The sequence below is a fragment of the Panthera leo genome, chromosome D3 (assembly GCF_018350215.1).
Source record: "Panthera leo isolate Ple1 chromosome D3, P.leo_Ple1_pat1.1, whole genome shotgun sequence".
Lineage (NCBI taxonomy): Eukaryota > Metazoa > Chordata > Mammalia > Carnivora > Felidae > Panthera > Panthera leo.
Window position 1 is genome coordinate 40,416,198 of NC_056690.1, and position 26,165 is coordinate 40,442,362.

At 41.2% G+C, this 26,165-nt stretch overlaps 1 protein-coding gene across 1 annotated transcript in view; it reads left to right on the plus strand.

Annotated features, from left to right (window-relative positions):
• DLGAP1 (DLG associated protein 1) overlaps positions 1-26,165 on the plus strand; it is an 884,156-nt gene that overhangs the window by 593,562 nt on the left and 264,429 nt on the right. The window lies entirely within an intron of this gene.

Here is a 26,165-nt window from a genome sequence, read left to right on the forward strand (position 1 = left end):
TCCGCACCTCCCAAGTTCTGTGTTTACTGCCTTACTCACCCACTTTGCGTCGGCAAATCATAGAGAGGAGCTAACTGCTCTCAGCTGCACTATACCAAATCAAAGCTGAGATGAATAATGAACTTAATTTTCCATAAAGACATTCTGTTTGGCATTTCAGCTAATAAGGTAAGCTAATGGCAATTCTGGGCTCTGGAAAAGAAAATGAATAGTCTCTTTGTGTTTGATTTCTGTGCTAATCCATAATTTTTCTTTTAACATGCTGGAGTGAATTTCATGTTTCACGATGTGTGTGAATTTGGGATGAACAGTTTTATAAAGCGTACCCCCGATGCACCCTTTTTGGTTTATTAGGTTGCTTATGGTACCAGAGGGGCTAAGGGAGAAATCCAGCTTTTTTAGTAAGAATGACATCTCTATAATAATATTTTTATCATCTATAGTGCAAAATGAATTTACCAAAAAAGCAGAATACTTAGATGCAGCAAAGACAGACAAAATTATTTTAGCACTGCTTATTGAATATATTTGGCATGATATATTGTAAATTGATGTTGAATGTGCTCTAGAGAAAGCAGAATGCATACATCATGTTGGTTTCTGCGTCTTTTATTTCTAAGTACATGTTATTCTAGAGAAGGTAGTAATTTTCAATTGCTAAAATTATTCCACAGCTTCGGGGTAGGTGGGTTTTATTTTGTAAGGTTGTATTTTTAAAAGAGCAGCATAATGGTAATGTGGATTTTCGTCATGATTACTTTCTTGATTTACCATGGCTGCAATGACTTCGGTCCATGTGGAAAATGTGATTGTTTATCCACTAAAGTTCATGGGACTAAAAACCATCAGACCTCTCTGAGCCTTTCATTGCTACCTTGGCTACTGTATATCAAAAATAAGAAGGATGAAACAATTACCTGGTTGGCTTAGCTTTTTGGGATACAGATTTTCAGTGCTTAACACTGAGATTTTCATTTTAGTCAGTGCCTAGCACAAACTAACGAAAACTTAGCAAGATGGGGAAGAAATGATCACCTTTTCTTTTTTAGAAGACCAACAGAAATGAAGAATACAATTAAGATTTATGTCTTCTGGGCTCACTGCCATGTCACCTGAAAAATCAGAGACTCTATTCTCTCAAAGTAGGTGACCTCAAAAGAGGTTTCCGAAGTCCTATGCAAAACAGCTAAAGGAGGTGGGAAATTTTGGAGAAATGAAGAGGAAATGTTTCTCCCATTCCTACTGTTCCAATCTGCCCATTCTGTTTTTGCGCGTGGGAAACGGGCTGTGGGCACCAGATATTTTTGTTTTGTGGAAATCTTTAAACATCACAATCAGACTTTTATAGAAAATGAAGAACTTTTATCCTTCCTCCCTTTAAAATGTTCACAATATCCGTTTTCCCTTGAAGTTTAAACAGGATGCTAGTTTGCGCACAACTGACTGCTACCAATGACTCGGTCCCCTTACAGATCACCCATGGTCCACCTACAAATTTAGGCATTTCTTTTGAAAAGCCTCTAATTTAGTAAACCTATGAGAAGTCAGAGTGTGGCATTTTAGTCTATCACGGTTCATTTTTCAGAACACCAAGACAGACATATGTTACTCTTCATACTTCAAAGTTTTGAAATATGTTCAATTTCACGGCTATTCTCTATTTGCAGAACTCTGTTGGAAGCTCCAATATGGTGGATTGTTTTGGATTTGTAAGGTGTTCATTTTCTTTTCCTCTTTTTTCCCTTTCCCTCTCACGCCCCATCACTCCAGACCATTCTTGGCTGCCCCACGCCCACGCACTGTTTTGCTTCCTTAATTCTGATTCCCCTTCTCCTCGGTTTCACTGGTCCAGAACCTCTGCATTGTACTGTGTCTGTTTTTTTTTTTTTTTTTTTTTGTTAATGTTTATTTATTTTTTGAGAGAGAGAGAGAGAGCGTGAGCTGGGAGGGCAAAGAGAGAGGGAGACAGAATCCGAACCGGGTTCCAGGCTCTGAGCTGTTTTCATAGAGCCTGACGTGGGGCTCGAACTCGAGACCTGAGCCAAAGTCGGACGCTTAACTGACTGAGCCACCCAGGCGCCCCACACTGTGTCTATTTTAAAGTTGGAAGAAACAAACCAGAAAGCAAACTTTTGCAACCACCAAGTTTTTGTTTTCTAGTCCCTGTCATTTGTAAACTAAGAAAACCTTCATACCAGCACACTTGTTTATCTGCGATTGCTGTCTAAAACCAACCTGATGGTGAAAATGTGCAAGGCTGTTCGACTAGCATCCTTTCCAGGATTCCTTTTTCCACAGTGGTCAGCCCACTCGTGCTTCAAGATGAGATGCAAAGTTGTTAGTCCTTTCAGACATTCTTAGCGATGCCAACTGCAAGGCATGTGTTATTTACAGGCTCACATGTTAACTCTCTGTGCTTGTTAATTTATTAAGGAGAAAATCGAGTGCAAACAGCACCACCACCTTCCCTACACTCACGCACACACGCGCGTGCGCATACACTTAGCAAAGACGGCAGAGCAGCTATCTACCAGGGACGCTAGTAACTGAAGCAGTGGCATTGTCACAGATGGCCCCCATCATAAGAAGTTCTTGGCACTGTGGCAAGGAAGCCTGAGCAGGAGGCAGCAAACAGATTTGTTCCCAAATACACGTGAAACCCATTCTTGGGGACGATCAGGATTAAGTGGAGGAGGAGCAAAGACGAGAGAGGACTAAAATATCACCAGACTTGGTTATTAATTGTTAACCTTACCGTATTTATGCTCACAGGCTGGGGGACCCCAGGATATCTGTGTTATAAAAAATAAAGGCATTACTCCAGACCTATCATCTCTAAAACTGGGCTCAGTATCTTTCCTACAAGCCTCCTTATTCTGTGTTTCCTACCTCTGTAAAGAGCACCACTATCTACCCATTATTTTCAACCCAGAAACACGGGGGAAAACTTTGATTTTTTCCCCTCTACCTCACCCCCACATCTCGGAGGCAGGCTCACAAAAGTCAGTTGAATGAATGAATGAATGAATGGGTGGTTGGATTCATCCCCAAGTCCCGTGAATTTAATTTCTATTCACTTCTCTCCATTCTCTCTGCCACTATCCTAGTTAAATCATTATCGTTTCTCACCTAGATGATTACAAATACCTCCTAAGTGGTCTTCCCACCTCTGGTTTTCCATTAATCTAGTCATTTGTATACTAGCTCACATAATCTTTCTAAAATGCAAAGAGAATCACTGAATCTTCTGCTTATCAATCTTCAGTGGGTCCTCCCCTTGTACCCTTGGGACAAAAAGTCCACCTCCTTACCATGACTTACAGGGTGTGGTGTAATCAGGGAACTTTTTCCTTCACAGCCTCTCTTCTTCATATTCCCTGTGTTTTTGCACTTCAGTCCTCCCTGAACTACTTTTAACTTTCTCATAAGTGCTGTGTTGTCCTGCTCAGGGCCTTTGCACGAGCTGCTTCCTCTTTGGTCTCTTCTGTCCATCCAGCTCAAACTCCTTTCTTCTCTACTTAGCCCCTTTTCAACTTTCCCGTCTGGTCTGAGACAGCACTTCGTCCAGGAAGCCCTTTCTGACTGGCCAGATTTGAGCCCACTCCCCTGTGCCCATCATTCTCACAGCATTATTTCCGTACCATGCATCTGCTATTTTATACCAGATTGCCTATTCCACTAGCCTATCGGTTCCGTGAAGGTAGATAGCCAGTCTCTTAGTCACATCTGTGGCCACGAACAAGTGAAAGTAAATTCCATCTGAACACATGAATAGATACTTGGACTCCTCAACAAGCTTTATTACCCTTTGTTCTGATGAGGATGCAGAAACCGAATGCAGTGTTTCTTTGTTACCCATTCCTACAAAGTCCTGTGCTACAGCAGTTCGCATAAAGTCTTCCATCTTCTCGTTCTTATTCGCATTTTATAAATGAGGCCACTGAGGCTTAAGGTGCCATAAATAACCCTGATATTAAGGCATGGGCGGCTCATTGCGATGCTAGGGGTCAGCTCTTTCTATTCTCCACATGGCCCACTACATCCATAGAATGAGAAAACATTTTAATCTTAAAAATAAATAATAGATAAAGGGCGCCAGGGTGGCTCAGTCGGTTAAGCGTCCAGCTTTGACTCAGGTCATGATCTCACGGTTCGTGAGTTCGAGCCCCGCAGCGGGCTCTGTGCTGACAGCTCGGAGTCTGGAATCTGCTTTGGATTCTGTGTCTCCCTCTCTGGCCCTCCCCCCCACCCCCGCCCATCTCTCTCAAAACTAAAGAAAAACATTTAAAAAAAAATTTTTAATGAATAATAGATTGATCACTGGCTTTTTGACCTCCAGTAGTCTGCTCTGAATGTAGATTTTCCTTATTGTTAATCTGAAAGTACCTTTCTTTGTGCCATATGCTTTATTCTCAAGGTTTTTTCTGCAGGCCCTCTGTCTATAGCATTTTCTGCCTTTCTTGCTCTCTCCATAGTGAGAGTCACTGGACCTTTCATTTCTGTTTCATTTCCATTTGTCCTTTTTTTTGGGGGGGACTACTTTAATACTTTTATAAAAGGTCATAAAAGTATCCAAGAAGATCAATAGATGTGATACAATGATATATATCCTAATATGAAGAACTTTCTTTCAGTACCTTGCTTTGCTTCACAATAGTCTATTGTCCTTTTCAGCACGGATTCCCCGCTCCCCCCCCCCCAGTCCTGCTCCCTGATTACTCTCTCCAGAGCACTTTTGCCTGAGCTCAGTTATTCCTTAATGTTTGTCAGCCGCAGCCTGATGTCAGACTACCTACGAGGCTTCCGCTGGCCTTTCATGGGAAAAGCAAATTACTGCTTGTTACCCACCCAGCTGCTTAATTAGCAGTATTCTCTGTGGAAGAAATATCTAGAAGTACAGCTAGAGAGGGAACATATACCGCGGCGTCTGGGAAATGATCCGTGTTGTGCTGACCATGACAGCCTGTGGTCCCCAAGATCCCACACCCGGATGCCCAGTTACAGAATGGGAGAGACCATACAGCAGTGTGTGCACAGCAAATGCTTTCACATTGGACAGACCTCGGTATGAATCCTCTTTCTACCATGTTTCTATCCGGTAGCCTTGAGCAAGTCCACGAACTTTCCTGTGCCTCAGTTCCTTCATCTGTAAAACAGAGGTCATAATGGTGTCTAGCTCAGCAGAGTAAAATCTCACCATGATGACAGTGTTGGTGGTTGACATAGATAGATGGAAAAATAGCCCAGATATGCCCATGTCTTAGTCCCAGGAAATTGTGGCTGTTACCTTAGGTGGCAAATGTGACTTTACAGATGTGATTAGTCAAGGATGTTCGGAAGTGGAGATTATCCTGGGCTATCTGGGTGGGCCCTAAGTGGAGTCACGAGCGTCCTTATAAGAGAGAGGCAGACAGAGATCTGAATGCAGAAGAAGGCCATGTGGCCGTGGAAGCAGAAGAGAGATTTAAAGATGCTCTGATGCTGGTTTTGAAGACAGAGGGCAGTGCCTTGAGCTGAGCAATACAAGGAACGCAGCCCTAGAAGATGGAGAGGCAAGGAAAGGGATTCTCCCCTAGAGCTGCCCGAGGGAGCTCAGCCCCGCCCAGAACCTGGTCTCCACTCAGCTCTGGCTCCAGAGTTGTTAGAGAATAAATGCGATTGAGTCGTTTTAAGCCACTGAGCTTGGGATCATTTGAAACAGCAGCCTCAGGAAACTAACACAATGGTGATATTTTGGGAAATGCAAGATGACTCCGAGTGAGCTGATAACATAAGAAAAGTGACATTACGAAGGCTGATGATGGGGTGGAGAGGCCCTCTAGTTTGAAAGGTGTGGTGGGAGGTATCACGGAGCCTGCTGTGTGTTAAGAGGGAGACCAGAAGTAAAAGGGCAAAGGGTAAAGCCATGTGCAGGGATTTTAGACGCAAACAGAAGCACGGAGAAGGGAGGGCTGGATGGTGACTGAGGGTGTGATGTGACAGGGAGGGTAGGGGAGCAGATGGGGTTCGGGAAAGAGTGATCAGTTACGAAGAAAGGCTGGCTTGGGGAATTTCCCCGGGCAGCGAGGATGCTGAGGAAGTGTGGATTTTAGAAGAGAGGACCTGTGTCCCCTAAACAAAAGGAGCCATTTTCTATTATTCTCAGTGCCATATTACTGATAGAAAAAGACACTCCCAGGAAAGGGATTCTGAAAAAAAGATGTGTTGTGCTTTAAGCCAAGGCAAGACTATTAGCAGGAGACTGAGTGCCTTCGACTTCGTCTATTTCTAGCACTAGCCAGAGAGGTGTAGGCTGAAGCGAAGTTAGTTTCATTTGAAATCTCCACGTGTTGTACATAATTTGGTATTTCCTACAGAACACATTGTGCCTTTTCACACAGCCATGCCTCCACGCATGCTAGCTCTCCTCTCCTGTCCTACCCTCCGCTGCCTGGACCCAGCTGGCAAAGTCTTGCCCATCCTTCCAGCCTCGAGTCAAGTATGAACTCCTTGAACCAGCTTCCAGGCTAACTGCACTGGCTAGTTCCTATTCGCTAGCAATTTGGGCACTTCATTGTCACCACACTTAAATGATTGCTGCTCCCTCCCCTCCACTAAGTTCCCCTTTCCCTCCTCCTTAGACAGAGAGGTCCCTGGGGGCAAATACCAGCCTGTGGAGAACACTTCTTCTGCACCCCCAGGGCTTGGCATGCAGGAAGCATTCAATAAATGCGAATGGTTGCTAAGAAAGTAGATCTTAAATGTTCTCAGCACAAAAAAGGTTGGGGGGGGTGGTATGTTTAATCAACAGAATGAGGTATTAGCTAAAACTATGCTGATAATCATTTTGCAGCATATATCAAACCAAAACGTTGTATACCTTAAACTTACACGATGTTATATATCAATTATATCTCAAGAAAGGTAGAAACAGGAAAAAAGAAGATTTGAGGGGGCTTCAAGAACAAAAAAATAAATGTGTACAGATGGATGGATGAATTGATTCACTAATTGTACCTTATGCGCAGACTTATCATGGGGTAAAGAAAAAAAAAAAAAGGTTATGCATCCCAGAGCCAGTGTCTAAAGAAAATAAGGCCTTCCATCCAATTCTCTTCAAAGTAAGAAATCATAAAAGTAAATAGCACCAGAACTCCTTCGTGCATGATATACGTGTTAATTGCATTATCATCTGTTGTATAGTTCAAATGACAATTCAATATCTGGTCTAGAATTTAAGAACAGATTTTCTTCACCTTCCAGATCTGATCTGCCATCTCCTTTATGACATTTTTTTAAATCAAGGCAGACTATAAAAGGAAAAAAAAGTACCATGTTAAATGCACACAAATTTAGGGGCGCTTGGGTGGCTCAGTCAGTTAAGCGTCCAACTTCAGCTCAGGTCATGATCTCGCGGTCAGTCAGTTCGAGCTCCACATCAGGCTCTGGGCTGATGGCTCGGAGCCTGGAGCCTGCTTCCGATTCTGTGTCTCCCTCTCTCTCTGCCCCTCCCCCGTTCATGCTCTGTCTCTCTCTGTCTCAAAAATAAATAAATGTTAAAAAAAATTTTTTTTAAAAAAATGCACACTAATTTATTTGAAGCAAGGTTTTTTATTAAACCACAGGTCGATTTTTACCGAGTGTCTTTCACATTTGAGAGCCAACTGTCTAAAATTCACAATTGTTTTCTTAAAAAAGATAAATTTGTCATGTGCCATAGATGCTATTACTTACAGATGCTACTATTATCTTTTTATTACAAAAATAAAAGTGAGAGCAGTAGTGAAACGTGTCACGATCACATGTGGAATAAAATGATCTTATGATCATTAAATACATCACGAATAAATTGTCAAGTGATTCAATATGCACGGCATCTCCCTACAACAAGCATGCAACTCAGAAGGCCCAATTAGTATGCCCAAGTCTCAGGGACAAATCGTAAACTACTTTATCTTCGTCCTACATCCATCTGAATATTTAGTAAATTTAGAATTGCATAGTTAACCTGGCTCTAAGAGTTTACTCTTTACTCTGAACAACAAAGTTGCAGCTCACTACCAAACAGGGTAACTCTGGGGGAAGGTGAAATCCTACACTTCCCATATACATCGATGTGGACTTCCCGTGGGTGGAAGGCACAGTGTCAGACATAGCAGGCAACACAAATACGTGTCCCGACCATGCCCACTTTGCAACTGCTGGGCAGTTCTAGTCGTATTTGCTTACAAACCACACAATGGGCTATTTCTTGACAATCGAAAGACCCTGATCAGCGTGACCAAAACTGATGAATTGCTAAAAAAAAAAAAAAAAAAAAAAAAAAAAAAGTTGCCTTGAGAAAAAGAACAACTAGCGTTTTAGGATTTCCTTATGTAAAGTCGACTAGTTGTATTTTTGCTGGCTTTCGCTACACTAGAATCAAGCCTTCTGCTTCTGGAAGGAGAGTGATTTTGTTGTGCTAGGGCACCAGGAAAACTCAGTTGTTTTACCCATTCACTGAAGCTTTCTTGCTGCAGATGGGTGGCCATTATTTCTGCCTTTTGCCTCTTTACCTCCTCAGTTTTAATTCCATGGCTGTGTCCCAATCTACATTGTTTTTCAATTGCCAAGAAATTAGATATCATCAGCTAGTAATGTGCCGGTTAAAAACTTTTTTTTTTTTGTCTCTTTTCCATACTCTCATGGAATGTAGAAAGAGGAAAAAATTGTTAGTACTTGCTGCATTCCTCACTGCACATAACTTTGATAATCCAGGGTACTTGGCTTTCTTAAAATGAAATTGTAAATGATATTTAATGGTTTTTAAAAGTTTGATCTCTAATGCTTTTTAAAAGTTTAACAAAACTGTTAAAGTTTTATTAACAAAGAGGAAACATTTGGGGGCGCCTGGGTGGCTCGGTCAATTAAGGGTCCAACTCTTGATTGCAACTGGGGTCATGATCTTTTCGTGAGTTTTAGCCCCACATCAGACTCTGTGCTGACGGCATGAAGCCTGCCTGGGATTCTCTCTCTCTCCCCTTCTCTGTGCCTCTCTTTCTCTCTCTCTCTCTCATTTTCTCTCTCTCTCAAAATAAATAAAAAGAAAACAAAACAAAACAAAAAAAACCCAAAGAAACATTTCTATAAAGTATAAGATTAATAATGTCCATTGCAGGGGAGGGAAAAAAAAATAATGTCCATTGCTTGCCAAAATTAATATATTCATGTCAGAGTCAAAAGTCACATACAAATAGAGTTGAGAAGAGTCATAAGAGGGAATATACTTAAATTTCACCATATGTCTAAGTGCTTCATTTTTATAGAAAAGAAATAAACACTCTAAGTTATTGAAGAGGGAGAGCTAATTCATTATACTGGAGGTTTAAACATAAAAGGGAAGGAAGAAAGAAAATAACATATGCTTGGATTCCAAAACCCTGTTACATCATAACACCCAAAATTGGAGAGAAGACGGAAAACATATCTTGCAAGCCTCATCCACATGTTTGGCACCCCCTCACAAAACCCCTGTGCCATTTTATTAAAACACTTTTTCACACGTAGCAGTTGGATCTAATGAGAGGCTGAACCTTGCCTTTGTGGTAGAAATTGATTTATTTTTCCCCTTCATTCTGAGTTCTCCGGGAGCCCGCCCCAGGCCTTCGAGAGCCTGCTTCATTGTTCGTCATTAGTATTTATCACTTTTACAGAATGCCACGGGGTGCTCAGAACTCTAGCGTGCTATTCAAAAGAAAACACAAAATCCCTGCTCTTGGGGGTGGGGGCGGAGTGGGGGGAAACCATTAAAAGCATTCACGGAATCTAAGAAAAGGAAAATACAATCGTGATGAAACAATGTGTCCAGTAGGAGAGCCACGCAGGCTACCTTTGAGAGGTACATTCCAAGGGGAGACGGAAGAATGTGTGGTTGAGGACTCTCTCCTTCTGAATCTGACCACCCTCTGCGATGACTTCTGGTCAGTGCGCCAGCTCAGAGCAGGAGCAGGTGGCAAGCCCGAAATGGAGCAAGCCAGGTATTCAAGTCACATAACAGGAGGGGCGAAAAAGTGCAATGCCTCCTCGGTGGGCCGGGGCACCACTCACCTGCCATCTGTGTGACAGCATTCAGAGTCGGGAGGGTGCTTGAGAAGGGAAGAAAGAGAATCTAATCCCACTACCTTTTATGAGTACTCAGAGAAAACATCTATAAAAACTGAGGATAAAAATGTTGCATAGTGATGTGCTCTCGCACAGACCTGATTTCCTCTTTCATATCACCCAATAAATGCAATTTCCTCCTAAAGTGTATTTTTTTTAATAAAGAAAATCAGTGGGATTCTACGATAGGTATATTTTTCTGGGAGGGAAAGTGATGCATTTGGTTTCATTTCCTCCTGGTGTCGTAATCCTTTGCCATCAGCAATGCTACCAAGATTGGAACACTGATTTTAATAGTTCGTACTTTAATTGACTGTAGTTCTCCCGTATATCTACTCAGTTTGAAATTTTGGATGACAGTATGTTTTCAGCTCAACCTATTTTAATTCTTATTCTAGATTCTGTGGAATCATATGACAGCAGGTTTAAGGCTGATATTAACCACTTCTTATTTTTGGCAGGTTGGTATAAACATTATTAAATAGGTCTATAAAGTCAAGTAAAATACGCTCATGCCTGCCACGTAGCATACACCCAATAAATAGCTTATGAAGGAAAGGTGGGGGAAAGTACATAATTAGAAGGGTGAACGAAGAGAAAATTCTCCATATGCAATTACAAGAAACTCCTTCTGTCCAGGTTTAGGTTTCCATTAAATTCACTACAGCCACCAAGAAGTAAAACTCAAGTGAGATGCCCTTATACATCCAGCGATGGCGATTGGTTCCAAAAGTGCTAGAGTTTGTAGGTTAGAAAGGAGAATAATTTATGTGAAGTCCTCCTGACATAAAACTTGCCTTTCTTATATAACATAAATGGTAAATGTGGCATTAGAGTTCTGCTTCTTTCTCCAAAGGGTATTTTTTAAAAAGCACCCACAAATGTCATCCCATCTATTTTTAAGCAGAGCGCTGCCGGGGAACCAGCTGAATCGTGTAAACCCAATGGGAAAATTCTACGTTTAAATAAGCTATTCTACCTCATTGAAAATAAGCGGTGCAGAATGACACAGAACATATGGGTTTTTGCATACAGTTACGTGTAAGTGTTCTTAACTTTGAATATAAAATCCCAGCCCAAGCTGGAAAACAGGAAAGCAAAATATATTCTTTAGTAATGGCTCTTTAGCGATTCCAACTTCTGATTCTCCCACCCAACTTTTATCAATTTCCAGTGAAAACCTATTCCTTGGGTTTTCTTTGCAAGTGTCAGAGCAGTATTTGTAGGTTGAGACAATGTAGATTGTAGATCTACAATCAGATTGTAGATTGAGACAATGTAACTACAGTAGAAATTCTACAAGAGAGACCTACACTAGCTGTAAATTTGGGGGGTTTTCATAGATTTCATTTTTTAATAGATTTGGGGTTTTTCCACAAATTTCTTAATAAACATTATATATGTGAATTCTGAAAAAAAAATACAAACAGTACAAAATGATATAGAGTTAGAAGGAAAAGCCCCATTTCCCAGTCTCCCCATGCCTACTTCCTAAAGACAACCATGACTATTATCATTTTAACATTTTCCTTCTGACATTTTATGCATGTATCCAAACACAAAAATATACGTGTATATGCATATATACACACCATATATGCGCATTTATTTTCTTTCTTTTTAACAACCCGTATGATACTGTAAGTTAATATTCAGCGCTTGACTCTTTTACCTTTATAATTATGTTGGTCTTCTTTTCATGGCAGTATATAGAGATCACCTCGTTCTCTTTTTCTTTCTTTTCAGACTTTTATTTAAATTCCAGCTAGTTAACCTACAGTGCAATATTGGTTTCGGGAGTAGAACCCAGTCATCCATCATTTACATACAACACCCAGTGCTCATCCCAACAAGTGCCCTCCTAATGCCCATCACTTATTTAGCCCATCCCCCACCCACCTCCCTCCATTAACTCTCAGTTTATTCTTTTTCTTTATGTTTATTTATTTATTTTTGAGAGAGAGAGACAGAACTAGAGCACATGCATGAGTGGGGGAGGGGCACAGAGAGAAGGAGACACAGAATCCCAAGCGGGGTTCATGCTGTCAGCACAGAGCCTGACCTGGGGCTCGAACTCTCGAAATGTGAGATTACGACCTGAGCTAAAATCAAGAGTCAAGCACTTAACCAACTGAGCCACCCAGGTACTCCATCCTTATCTTTAAGCGTCTCTCATGATTTGTTTCCCCCTCTCTCTCTTTTTCCTCCACTGCCCATATATTCATCTATTTTGTTTCTTAAGTTCTACATATGAGTGAAATCATATGGTATTTGTCTTTCTCTGGCTGACTTATTTCACTTAGCATAATACACTCTAGCTCCAGCCATGTCATTGCAAATGGCATACTCCATTGCATATACATATATATATATATATATGTATATGTATAGATATAGATATCTATCTATATCTATGTATATATCTATCTATATGTATACATATGTGTATACATACATATATATACATGTATACATATCTGTCTATACGTATAGATAGATACATGTATATCTATACGTATAGATAGATATATCTCTATCTAGAGATATATCTATCTATACGTATAGATAGATAGATATATCTATATATATCACATCTTCTTTATCCATTCATTAGTCAATGGACATTTGGGTTCTCTCCATAGTTTGGCTGTTGTTAATAATGCTGCTAGAAACATTGGAGTGCATGTACCCCTTCAAATATGTACTTTTATACCCTTTAGGTACCTCATTCTTCTTAATAACTGTAAAATTCTTCATTATATGGTAGTATTCATTCCTTTAGCAAATGTTTAATGCTCATCTACCATGTGTCAGGCACACTTTCAGACACTAAGCATACAAAATTGAATAAGACAAAATCCCTGCTTCATGAAAAAAACATTCTACTATATTTTAACATTTGAGGAACTAGAATATTAACAATACATATTGAGCACCATTAGTCACTATCACGTTTGTGGCTTTTACAAACAGTGCTGTAATACATCACCCAGTAAATAAATCTTGATCCTAATTTATCAGTTGAGTAAATGGCAGATGTTATTTTTATTCATTCAGTCTTTCAGTCAATTCTTTCTTCATATTGTCAACTTCTCCAGGAATGGATTGTGACTTTTTCATTGTTAATTAAATTAATGCAGGAATAGAATTTTTATACTTAGATACTCTACCTTAGTAAATCTACCCCCTCAACTACCTTAATAAAGATGTGAAAATTTATCTGAAGTGAATCCTTCTGAACCAGCCTATGATAATGCTCTGAAGGGGAATTAGGTCAAATGAGCCAGTTTCTCTCCACTTTTATTGATCATATGTGCTAGAAACTTCTGATTTAAATATTTCATGGTAACCAGATACCTTCCGGACACAATTTTTATGTCTCCTTTTGGTTTCTGTGTAGCATAAGAACAAAGGAAAGATGTTTTTGTAAATCAAACAAAACAAATAAATATATTTCTCCATTCGTAGAAAATTATGCTTTCTACAAAATTGGGCAAAAAAAAATCAATTTCTATTTCTATGATTCTCATTCAAAAACCTATCCCTGAGTTTCTATTGTCTTTATGCCCCATATACTTATTACAATTGAAATCAGGTCAAAATTTACATCTAGGAGTGCCTCAGACAAGAAGAGAAGGAACGCGAATTGCCAGATAGTGGGTGCACCAGGGAGAAAGTAGCCTCACCCCCTCTACCTCAGTGGTTGGAGGGGAGGGTCCCCCATTTCCCGCCTCCTACTCCACGATATCCTACCCACCCGCAGAAAGTATTCTCTATGTTTCAGACTTCCAGTGGTATCAAAGACATTTGACCAGTTTGGGTAGAAACTAGGAAGCCACTTAAATTTTTTTTTTTTCTAAGAACTATGTCCTCCTAGGAAAAAAAGTTCTCTGTGGACTTCTGACACAAAACGATTTGTTTTGTTTTGTTTTGTTTCATTTTCTGGCTGTTATCCAAATCTGTCTCAGGGAAAACAAAAATAATTCCTTTTTGTCAAATGGGATATCATAAATGGAGCTTAATTTAATGCTTTTCTATTAATTCAAAATTTTTACTCTGCACAAACAATTGAAAACTTGAGTGGGAGGCTAAGTGCCCACTCATCCAGCTGTAGTGAGGAGTGTATGAATTGTGTATGAATTGAGCAATCCATATGCATTGTTACTAGGGGAAGCATGAATAGTTGAAGAAACTGAATCAGGTCAGTTTGACTTATAACCAGAAAGGTAAAGGAAGAAAAAAAAAAAAAGAGGGACCCCAAACAACCTTTCTCAAAGTAAATTTATCTGTGGTATTAATGTCTATAGGTAATTCACAACTCCTGTTACAGGAAAAACGGCATCCTTGAATTTGAAATATGCGTATGTGTTCATGTGCATGTGAGAGAGGAAATACTGAAGACAGAGTTCCCGTCAATATTTGGCAATAGAGAGAATAAGGGAGTGTGCATGCCATTTCGCAGATTCTGTTACATCCAAAGATGATCATTTACTACCTTGACTAAGACATTCTTACCTCATTACAGTTTTTTCTGTGAAAGGTTGGCATGATCTGGGTTTATGATATGAAATGCGAGCCATGTGACACACACCTATCTTTATAGATCGATGCCACCTTCATTGCTCTATTACGGTCTTTCATTTGCACAGATTCCTGGAGTAAAACAAATAATGACATAGGCTTGACACAAAGAGGGAGCTCCCAGAGACTGTGTTTTGTTATGATTCTTCCCTTCTACACATAAAGGCCACCCTCCATTTGTCCTCTGCATATCCAGATAGGGAGATCAAGATAGTGTTACCAATCGTGAAAAGCCCTCATACAGATTAACCATCTTTCATTTTGTTGAGTCCAACGGATGGATAAATAGTTGCAATATAATGGAGCTGAAACACAGGTCCGAGAGAGAAGAGAGCTGAATTCTAGCTCAATTCTGCCACATAGTAGCCATATAAACTGTAGTTTACATTCTAGGTGTCAGTTTCTTTGTGTGTTAATGATGATATTTATCAAAACATGATTTGAATAGGTGCCCGTCTAAAGAAAAGGAATAGAATTGGAAAAACCGAGTGTTACACTCAGGCTTCCTTATTGGCAGACATCCTGTCATCTTTCCGATGCTGATATGGACAACAACTCTCTAAGAGAACGATATAGGATAGAGCATGTCCTGAAACCCTTCTATCTTGAAACCTTCTTCCGTGACACACATCTGTGGATGAGTGATCCATGGAGTGTGTTTTCGAATATACTGGGTAAGATGGCAATTTTAGGATTCTGCTTCTCTGGTCCTGCCACGATCTGGTGATGGGGCTGTGTGGACCTAGTGGCATTCCACTGACCCTGCTGTGGAATGTGGTTGTGGTTCCCTGGAGACCTTCACAGAAAAAATCCAACTTCAGCTCCCTGGAGGCCACCAAGGCCTCTCCTCTGGAGGCTGGTCATATGTCCACCCCCTGCCAAATCCACCACAGATACTATACCCACCCCCATCAGCTTCTTCATGGACAGGACCCCTCCTGACATGTTACGTTGAGGTCCCTCTTACTTGCCCACGTTGGATGCCATGTTTCTTCCCCACCATTGGTGGAATAAAATCCAAGACTAAAGACCCCCACACTTACCTCTTAACCAACGAATAAATCAGGTATAACTCAGGTAATATAACAAAAGATTTCAGAGCACTTTTATCTTGTTTTCCTATATCTTATTTGGATTATTTCTTATATCTTATCTCCTATATCCGCTTGGAACTGGGTACGGAGACAGGAATAAGACATAGTTTCTGCCAGATGAATATCATCCCTCCTCTCGAGTTGCTTGCAGATTGGTGGGTAAGACAGCTTTGTCAATAAATGGTCCTAAAATATTGTGATAGTTTACATTAGTAGTATGTGCAGGTTGTTACAGTAAATTTTTTTTTTTAGGTTAGCTATATCACTGTTTGACTAAGACAGGTCCTGGTGGAATTCCTGGCCTTTTGGAATGTAGAGGGTTTAAATAAAAGATCTGAAGCTGTGATTTATTTCATGCAGAGTGACGTTTCAGGTGGCTAGATTTTCCTGTTCGCTTGCCAGCAAGAATCAAACGTTTTGTAAACGGCTTCCCTGCTCTTAAAAGCCTGTCAATTAAATTCATGTGTCCAGGGCTCTGCTGGGCACTGGATGCGAAGCTGGCAGAGCAGAGTTTCACTCTCCTTGGATGGCCTTTGTGGACCTTCTGAACAGCTCATCAGGGAGCTGGTGTTTACACTTAGGTCTTTGACCCAAACTGACTCCTTAGAAGAATGCACGGAGCACACACAGCTCATAACTGAAGAGCATCTATATAACAATGAGCACTGCGGTGACCCTTTTTGCCTCTGGGGTCCTGCGCCCACCACCCCAGAGGCTGCCACTTGAGGCCCCAACTGTGACGGTTAGTTCTGTGTGGCCACCTGGCCAGGCCAGAGTGCTCAACTATTTCATCAAACACTAACCTAGATGTCACTATGAAGGAATTTTGCAGATACGGCTAACATGTACCATCAGTTGGCTCTAAGGAAAGATTACCCCTGATGATGTGGGTGGGCTTCCTCCAATCAGTTAGTTCAAAGGCCTAAGAACAAAGCTGAGGCTTCCCTGAGCACAAGAAATTCTGCCTCAAGGCTCAGCTCCTGCCTGACTTTGCAGCCCCCCAGCCTGCCCTAAGGATTTCACACCTGTTGCCCCCTACAACCACGTGAGCGAATTCCTCAAAACAAACCTCTGTTTTTTTCTGTTCTGCTCTGAGAACCTTGTGGTTGACCCACCGTCCCTTACATGCCAGCCTCTGGGCCGACCCTGGAGATTTTCCCAAGTGCACTCTCTCCCCCATCCGAAGCCCCTTCCCACCCCTAGGCTGAAAAGGCCTTGAAACTATTACATATTCTAGTACAATTCATCTCTGTTATGAATTAAATAGGCTGTTAAAAGATGTTGTGTTCATTGGACTAAAATCACATGTCTGGGAAGTAGCAGTCAAATTTGAATCCAGATTTACCTGATCCCACTCTATCCTATATTCATTGCACCATGTTCCTCCCCTGTAAGAAAATAATGACCTGGGTAAGAATTATCTGGTAGGAAAATATTCCATTTTTTCCTGTGCCACTTTTGTATGTGGAAGGATTTAAACATTACCTAAATGAGAGATGTGTCATGCTGACATCAAATATCTTATAAATTAGATTAAAAAGACAGGATTGTTCTAAGGTGAATGGAAGCCTTTTTAAAATTTACTTATTTATTTATTTTAGCTTTTAAAAATGTTTTGAACCCCACCGCTCCTGGCCCTCGGAGGCTGATACATCAACAACATGCAAAGCATTTCAACCATCAGGCTGCCTTGATCTGGCTTTGCAGAGGTGGTCCTGACCTATCTGATGGACTCTTTCTTTTTTTTTTTTTTAATTTTTTTTTTAACATTTATTTATTTTTGAGACAGAGAGAGACAGAGCATGAACGGGGGAGGGGCAGAGAGAGAGGGAGACACAGAACCAGAAGCAGGCTCCAGGCTCTGGGCCATCAGCCCAGAGCCTGACGCGGGGCTCGAACTCACGGACCGCAAGATCGTGACCTGAGCCGAAGTCGGACGCTCAACCGACTGAGCCACCCAGGCGCCCCATCTGATGGACTCTTTCCATCTACTTAGGCATCCCTGACCCTCGCCAGTGCACTCTCTGACTCTCGGCTACACAGGGACCCAGTCAAAAAAAGGACGCTCCTATCATCCTCATTCTGAAGTTAGACAGCTTTTAAGAAAGATTCTTCTCCAAATTTTCAGTCAGTGAAAGTAAAGATAACTAAGAGTCAGAGAGCTCAACTCTAGAAGTATTACTTTAGGGTCTCAAAGCTATCCATTCAACAAACGCATATTAAACATTTACTTCATAGGAGGCACTTTGGGAGAAACAAAGATGAATCGCATTGCCCTATGATTAATAATGAACGTGGCAGTTGTTCTGTGCCGGACGTTCTAAAAACAGTGCTTTTCACGCCAATGAAAGCAACCAATTAGTGGCTAGTGAAATCAATTCAGTGGGTCACAAACAACATTATTTTTAATTAAATAGAATACAATAGAAGAGAATAGGAAAGAAGATAGAGTACATGGCACACAGAGAGGTTAAGTCTTTCTTTCTTTTAGTTGTATATGTGCATATACTGGTTTCTAAAGGCAGATGTATTTCTTACCATGAAAGGTAGTCAAAAACCATTTAAAAGCTACCGAGAGAGAGAGAGAGAGAGAGAGAGAGAGAGAAGAAAACATAAGCTTTGCTCTCAAGAAGCTTGCATCTTGCGGGGAAGACAAAGGTAATTAATGAACAGCAGAACCCTTCGTCTAAAGCAGACTATGACTAAGGGGTACAATGAATGTTGCTGATTTAGTGTTCCTATGAGATTTAGGCCAGGCAAAACTCACCGTGACAGCTCATTACTTCTTCCTCCTTGAAAAATTCCTCACTTGGCTTCCAGGACAACATACCTCACTGATCTTTGTCATACTCCCTTGCCTATTCCTCCTTAGCTCCCCATCTCCTGTGGTTGGGTCCATGCCAGACGGGCACAGCTCTTGGACCACTTTTCTCTACTACCAACACTAATTTCTTAGGTCACTCAGTCATTATCTGAGCTTTCAATACCATGTGAGTGCCCACGTTTGTTTTTGCGGCCCAGATGGCCTGAACTCCCAGACTTGCATATCCAGGGCCCTATTCAACCTCTCTACTTGGAGGTCTCATGGGCATCTCACACAGAATATGTCCCACAGTAAGCTCCTAATCTTTGTCACCCAAGTTTGCACCTCCCTTGGATTTTTCTCATCACAGCTAATGGGAATTCAATTTTTCCAGCTGATTAGGCCAAAAATCCTGGCATTGTTTTGACTCTCCTGTTTCTCTCAATTTCCACGCCCAAATCATCATTGAGAAGCCTCTGGGCTCTACCTTCTCCTCACCTCCTCGGCTACCACTGTTTCTCACCTTCAACTCTCATCTGGTTTAGTGCATGAGCCTCCAGATTCTTCCCTGGAGTCTACCTTATCCCCTCTAGCAACCTCAACTCAGCAAGTCGAATGATCCCTTTATTTATTAATTTTTTTTAAGTAGGTTCCACACCCAGTGTGGAGCTTGAACTCATGATCCAGAGATCAAGAGTCCCATGCTGTACCAACTGAGTCAGCCGGGTGCCCCACCAAGTGATCCTTTTAAACCAGGACTTCTGGTATCTCTCATCAGAACCTCCAGTCTCTTACCATCTCAAGGAGTAAATGCCACAGTGCTTACCATGGCCTGTGAAGCCCAGTGATCTGGACCCCATGCCCACCCATCACCCCTCTTGTTCTCACCTGCTATCTCCTCTCACTCCACTTCCCCACCAGCCTCCTCAAGGCAGCATGGCAGGCAGACCTCCCCAGCGGGACCTTCTCACTCTTCTTTCTGCTGCACGTACTCACCCTACAGATCTGCAAGCTGACTTCCTCCCCGTTCAACCCTTACTCAAGGTCACCTTCTCAGGGAGGCCTCCGGGGGCCATGCTCTGCAGCGTGGCAAATGGCACGACTATCCCTCCTCCACGTGCACACTCTGCTCCCCTCTCCTGCTTTCCTTTCCTCTATGCCAAAGCTCACTATCTAACGTACATTTTATTCACTGTATTCATGCCTGTCTTCCTCCCTCCCCATTCTACATTGCGGTACCCCCAGTACCTAAAGCAGTGCCTACGTCACAGTAATAGGCTCAATAAGTGTGCACTGGATAAATGAACAATGGCTTTAAAGTATTTGAAAAAGTCACAGAAGAAATGACACCTTTAACTCCAGCTTAACCACCAAGTCGAAGAAGGTAATACCATAATAAAGTTTGGTCTAAGAAACCTCACCTCAAACTCTACAATGAATACTCCCGTTGGGACATTTCCTTTCGATGGAGCCTGAGCTAGTTTAGAAGTACTGGTTCAGATAGCTACTGAATGTGTGATACTCATCTATGTGCATGCTCGTATGGCAAGTTCTGTTAGTTCCGTATCATGTTGCCTAGAGGAAGTGGGTTGAAGTACAGCCTTAAAAGTACAAATCTCCAAAAGGCAATTTCCCCATATGAGATTATTAAATGGAATGTTGTATTACACATGTGCCTAAAGACACCCCAAATATTATTCCAGTCTTTCTAGATGTCAACAACTACATTCACATAATTTGAAAGAGGATATTTCATTGAATTAGAATGAATGGTGTTCATGAAGGAAAGATTCTATTTTGGTCCATTTGAATACAGTATACTTTTTTTTAAGTTTATTTATTTATTTTGAGAGAGAGAGAGAGAGAGAGAGAGAGCATGAACAGGGGAAGGGCAGAGAGACAGGAGGAGGAGAATCCCAAGCAGGCTCCACGCTATCAGCGCAGAGCCAGAGGCAGGGCTTGAACCCATGAACGGTGAGATCATGACCTGAGCCGAGATCAAGAGTCAGACGCTTAACCCACAGAACCACCCAGGTGCCCCTGAATACAGTATAGTTTTAGGTGTCATGAATGTAATTTGGAATACAAAGACCGAACAGCACCGAGGTGCACTAGTAATCAGATGATAGTGATTTTTTAAAAGAAGGGTATTTTGAACTTTTTCTCTTCTCAAATCTATTGTTTTTTTTTCTACTATACACCAAACAGCTAAGTTAGTGGTTCACAAGGGTAATAATCTATGAGCTCATTTGAGAAAACTTAGTATCCCAGACTTAATGGTAAACTAAAGGAAAATATTTGCTGAAATCTACTGCAAAAATTTGTAATTTTGAATTAAGTATTAATACTGGAGATGATTGACTTGATATTCTGTGGACTGCAAACTAGCTGTTCCAAGATTATCAGACTTGAAGTTCTAAGGAAAAAAGATCCATAGTCATAAACATTGACAAGCAGTGGGGGCTCAGAACTGCTGAGACACATAGAAGATTTTACCCAACACTGAAGTTCAGTTCTGATGAACTACATTTGGGCTACTATCTACCTCAAGAGGAAGATCACCAACCTTCTACCCACATCTCTGCTTTTGAGCACCAGGCACAGAATTCTAATTTGCCTCAGGGAATTCAAGTTTTGGAATTATAGCTACAACCATAGGGGATGTAGTGGACAGACGTCATCACGTATGACTACACCACTAATGGGAAAATATGATGGCTCATCTAGCCATTGCAAACCATCAGATATGCCTCCAATATGCCTGAAAGACATGTGAGAAATGAGCAGTTGCATTAAAAGATAAGAAAGGGCTCCAAACTAGCTCATCTCCTATAAGTCAACGGAAATAAATGTGAGATACTTACTATAGACGTAAACCTCTGCTGTTTTTAATCTTGCTCTCTTTTAGGATGCTTGTTTTCTTGCTTTTATTTCACGAAAACTAGTAGCCAACTATAACTGCTGGATGACAGGTGTTCTGTGGACATGATTTTTTCAAGTCTTTTGGTTCTTTCAAGCATCTACCCCTCTCTACTTGTTACGGTTTTCAAAATGTTAACAGCGTTATAGCCCCCAGTAACTTAATGCTTGAGTTTTATGTTGAACGGAAAATTGCTGTTTTGAAATTTATGGACAGCAAAATGATATGATGAAAAGAACATAGAAATTTGAAACAAACCTGCCCTCCCATTCTAGTGTGACTTACCAGCTGTAAAATTTAGTGTAAGTTATTTAATAGCACTGAGTCTCAATTTTCTCATCTTTGCAATGGGATTAATACCAACAGAGGGTTTTGTATTGCATGAGGTAATATTTGCGTGTTGGGATTATACAATGGCCACTAGCAGGCCCTGAGGCTAGCTACTTCACTGTGGATGTACTGAATGAGAGAGGAAATATCTTTGACCCAGCATTCCAAGCAATGGTTGAGACGCTTGCTCACCCAGCATTCCAAGCAATGGTCGAGACGCTTGCTCACCCAGCATTCCAAGCAATGGTCGAGACGCTTGCTCACCCAGCATTCCAAGCAATGGTCGAGACGCTTGCTCACCGAATAGGCTTAGATCACGCTCTCAGCCTCAAGCCAAGCAGGGAACGTGATATGCTAATTGGCTTAGCCAATCCTCAAGTGCAGTTCCTTCTGGGGAGGAAGGGTTCTCCAGAGCAGAATCATGGGGTTGTAACTACAAGAACCAGAAGTAGAACCAGGGCAGCAAAACCCACAGATGTCCACCACCCCACCATCAAAATACAGGGGGGACGAGGAAGAAAATTAATTTTCCTCCCCTGTCCTGAAATTACATCAGAATGTGGTATTTTAGCTACTACTTCTTGATGTGGAATCGTAGATAGCAGCCCCTCTGATGTCAGCTATCACCTCAGTAACATTTTCCACCGGTCGCCAGGATCCCTCCTCTCCTTTGAGGGGTCACGGACCTCACCCCTCACATTTCTCCCACAATGCCTTTTCTCAATGGCATCCATGCACTTCACACACATGTACGTTCAACTCCTAAGGAACAGTTTCACCACCGGGGGAAGAAGATTTTTAAGAACAAAGCACAAACCCAGTAGGTAATTCAAACGTACTGAAATACTTTACTCAGCTTGACTTGCTCTAAAGCTGTTTTTCCCTTCCTTCACTTATCCCCCAGATTTGCCCAATCCACTTAAAATTTGTAAATCCCGTTGAGACCAGAGACTGTGTTTTATAAAATGCTTTTGGTGTATTTACCCGGCACCTACTATTGTGCTAAGTACCCTGTAGATTCCTGTAAACGTTGGTGGGTGAGGATAATTCCATAGGGGCACAGTGAGCGAATCACCATGGCTTAGTACTGTTTACAAAGTTCTATTTGAGGGTGTTTAATAATTTTTATTTGGAGGGTGATGTAGCAAAAGGTCTAATAAGCCTTATTTAAAAAGAGGTAGGTATTTACTCTTGTCCTTAAAAGGTAATTTTTAAGCAATCTGAAGCAAATGAAGGTTTACACCCGCTTTGGGTTTCATGGGGAGTTAGAAAGGGCGGTTGCCAGAGAAATCTGATTGGAAAACACCAGTCAGGCCTTGGGATCTGCACATCGCATAATTGTAATTTTCCTATTCTTGCTCTTTTTTTCTGCTTTTTGCTATGAGAAGAGCAAGCTTAAAAGGCTACAGGGACATTTATGCCAAGTCGCATTTGTCAAGTTGAAAGCTGTGTGGAGCAGAAAAGCAGTTCTCCCAGCTGTAAAGAAGATGCAAAGGACCCGAGTGAGTAGGGAATCTGAGAGCTCACTAAAAGTGCTTAGAAGGCCGATACATTCACGCCATTTCTGTAACAAGTTGTAGGCAGGCACTTGAAATCCAGGGCGAAGCCTCCTTATCACTGGGGTGCATCCAGGCCCCCAAAGCCATCCTTGAAAGCTGTCGCTGTCCTTCAAGTTTTCTACTCCCCGCAAAGCTGTCCATTTGTGTTTAAGCGCTGATAACAGCAGTTGGTAAGGGCACCGTGAAACAGCGAGACAGCAAATGCTGTTTTACTTCCTACTTAGGTGTCTATTACTTTAAGCCCTCCTCATTGGTGCTAGCAAGTTAATGACAAGATAATATTTATGCTTATTTCAATGGTTACATTTTATGTTTATTTTAAAAATACAGTTGAGTGGGAGCATAAGCTCCATTTTTTTTTTTCGTTTATTTGTTCAGTGACTCAATCAGCATACATTCATCAGAGGCAGGGTGATATTAAAGCTGTGACGTCAGACAAATCCAGACTCCTACTCGTTATTATGACCTTGAGCGAGTCATTTCCGCTTTTGGAATCTAAGTTTTGTGGCAGTAAAATGGACATAGTAATGCCTGTTTCACAGGACTGCTGGAAGCACTTAAGTAAGGTATCTCTTCCAGCCCTCTGCGATTATTCCACAAATGTCAGATTACTCCATATATATCAAATCCCTAGCTCTCCTTTCATAAATACAGTTTTTCCTCCCCATATTTATCCTTCTTCATGAGCTCAGGTAAGACCAAGTAGGTTGACCCCCTCAGCCATAGCTCAGCGCCCTCATTTACCTGGTTCCTCTAATAGAAATACTCAGTTGCTGAAGGGATCGACAGATGCAGGGGTAGCCTTGCGATTATCAACCGATTATCGATCTCCACCATTTTAACCACTGCTCCAACTTGCCATATTGTCCTTATTTCTATCCCACCAATAAAATGCCTAACTTATTTCTCCTAGCTTCCTTAGTTCCTGACGAAATAGAACTTTGATTTCAGTCCCACCTCAGCCTTAGATTCTTGGGTTTTCCTCCCAAATGTCTGCCATCCCGACCTGCTCACAGAATTGCACTGGCCTACCCTGGTATATTTCAGGACATATGTTCCATTCCAGCTGTCCCAGCTTTCTAAGGGTCTGCATTCCTTTTGTGGCTCTCAGATTTCCCAAAATCTCACACATTTTCATTCCTCCAAACCTCACCATCCAACCTTCCATCTTGAGATAATCCGCTCTCCAGGAGTCACCCACACATGGCTTCATCTTCCAGCCACCATCTCTCAGACCATCACTGGCACAAAATGTCTGACTCTATCTACATGTAGTTACACTGTACTGACTGCAGCCCAGCAAAAGTGGGGGACTGAAACCACAGGTCCTTTGGAAGAGCCTTTTAAAAGTAAGCCTTCTCTTGTCTGAAATAGTATTTCTCATAAATTATACTTAAAGGCTTGTAGTCTTTCATTTGTTTTATTAACTTTTTTTCCTCTGGACAGAACTTAAAACTATATGGAGGGTTTTTTTTCTTATCTGAAATATGTATTCTTTAGATTGCCATAAAATAACAATTGTTATTCAAAAGACAGCCAAGATCTGAATATGGAGAGAAGCGGTGGGGGGGGGGGGGGGGAGGCGGGGGGGGGCGGGGGGGCGGGGGGAGGTGAGGGTGGTAAATCCCTGGACTGTGACAGTAGACCCCATCTTGAGTATAGTATCAACCTATACTAACTACTAACCTCTCTGGACTTCAATTTCTTTTTTTGACAAGCTAAGATTATAATACTTCTTATCCTTCAAGGTAGTTGGAAGGATCACGAGACATGTGAGCTTCTGTTTGTTTGCAAAAGCATGGCACAGATGAATGCTAATTATTATCATCAATTTGGTCACTATTAAATATGAACATTAAGTTCTATAACCAGTATCCCAGAATACATCCATGTCTTGTTTTTATTTTTGCACATACTCTTTAAAAGGCATTTGATTCTAAGATAAATTTTTCATGCTTTGGCATCTTTGATACTGGAATGAATCATATCATCTAGGGAGAGTCAGAGTTTAGTTGGTGGCATTTCTTTCTTTCTTAGTGGCACAAAAAAACACCGAGGGTTTTGCAATGATATCTTAGATTCAGGACAATGTGGCATTTGGATATTAGAGGAAAGCTGAAGGAACTAAGTGTACTTTGTCTTTTCAAAATGGAAACTTCATTAACCAAGTGGGGATACGAGCCCCCAAAATCAGCAAAATGTTTGAGACATTCAGAACGGAAGGTATTATCTTGGGTCATATAACTTTTCAAGGTTCCTCATGGGAAAGACTTTTTAAGGACCCCTAGTTCATCGCAGCTTTTCCTCACAGATCTCCCAGAACAAGTGTGATTCTCTTTTAACTGAGTTTGGGGAAACCTAAAGGAGAGGGGAAATGGCAGCACCAGAAGACAGTCTACTTTTAAAGATCCTAAAAGAGAGATAAATACATTTTTGTGTATGAAATTTTTATATTTTTACATAGGATAATATGTATATTATATTATAAAGTATATAGTATATAGTATGTACTATATATATATATATATATATATATATATATAGTATATTCTTATACTAGAACATCTACATTTAAAAAAAATTTTTTTTAATGTTTATTTATTTTTGAGACAGAGAGAGACAGAGCATGAGCAGGAAAGGGGCAGAGAGAGAGGGAGACACAGACTCTGAAGTAAGCTCCAGGCTCTGAGCTATCAGCACAGAGCCTGACATGGGGCTCGAACCCATGGACAGTGAGATCATGACCTAAGCCAAAGTTG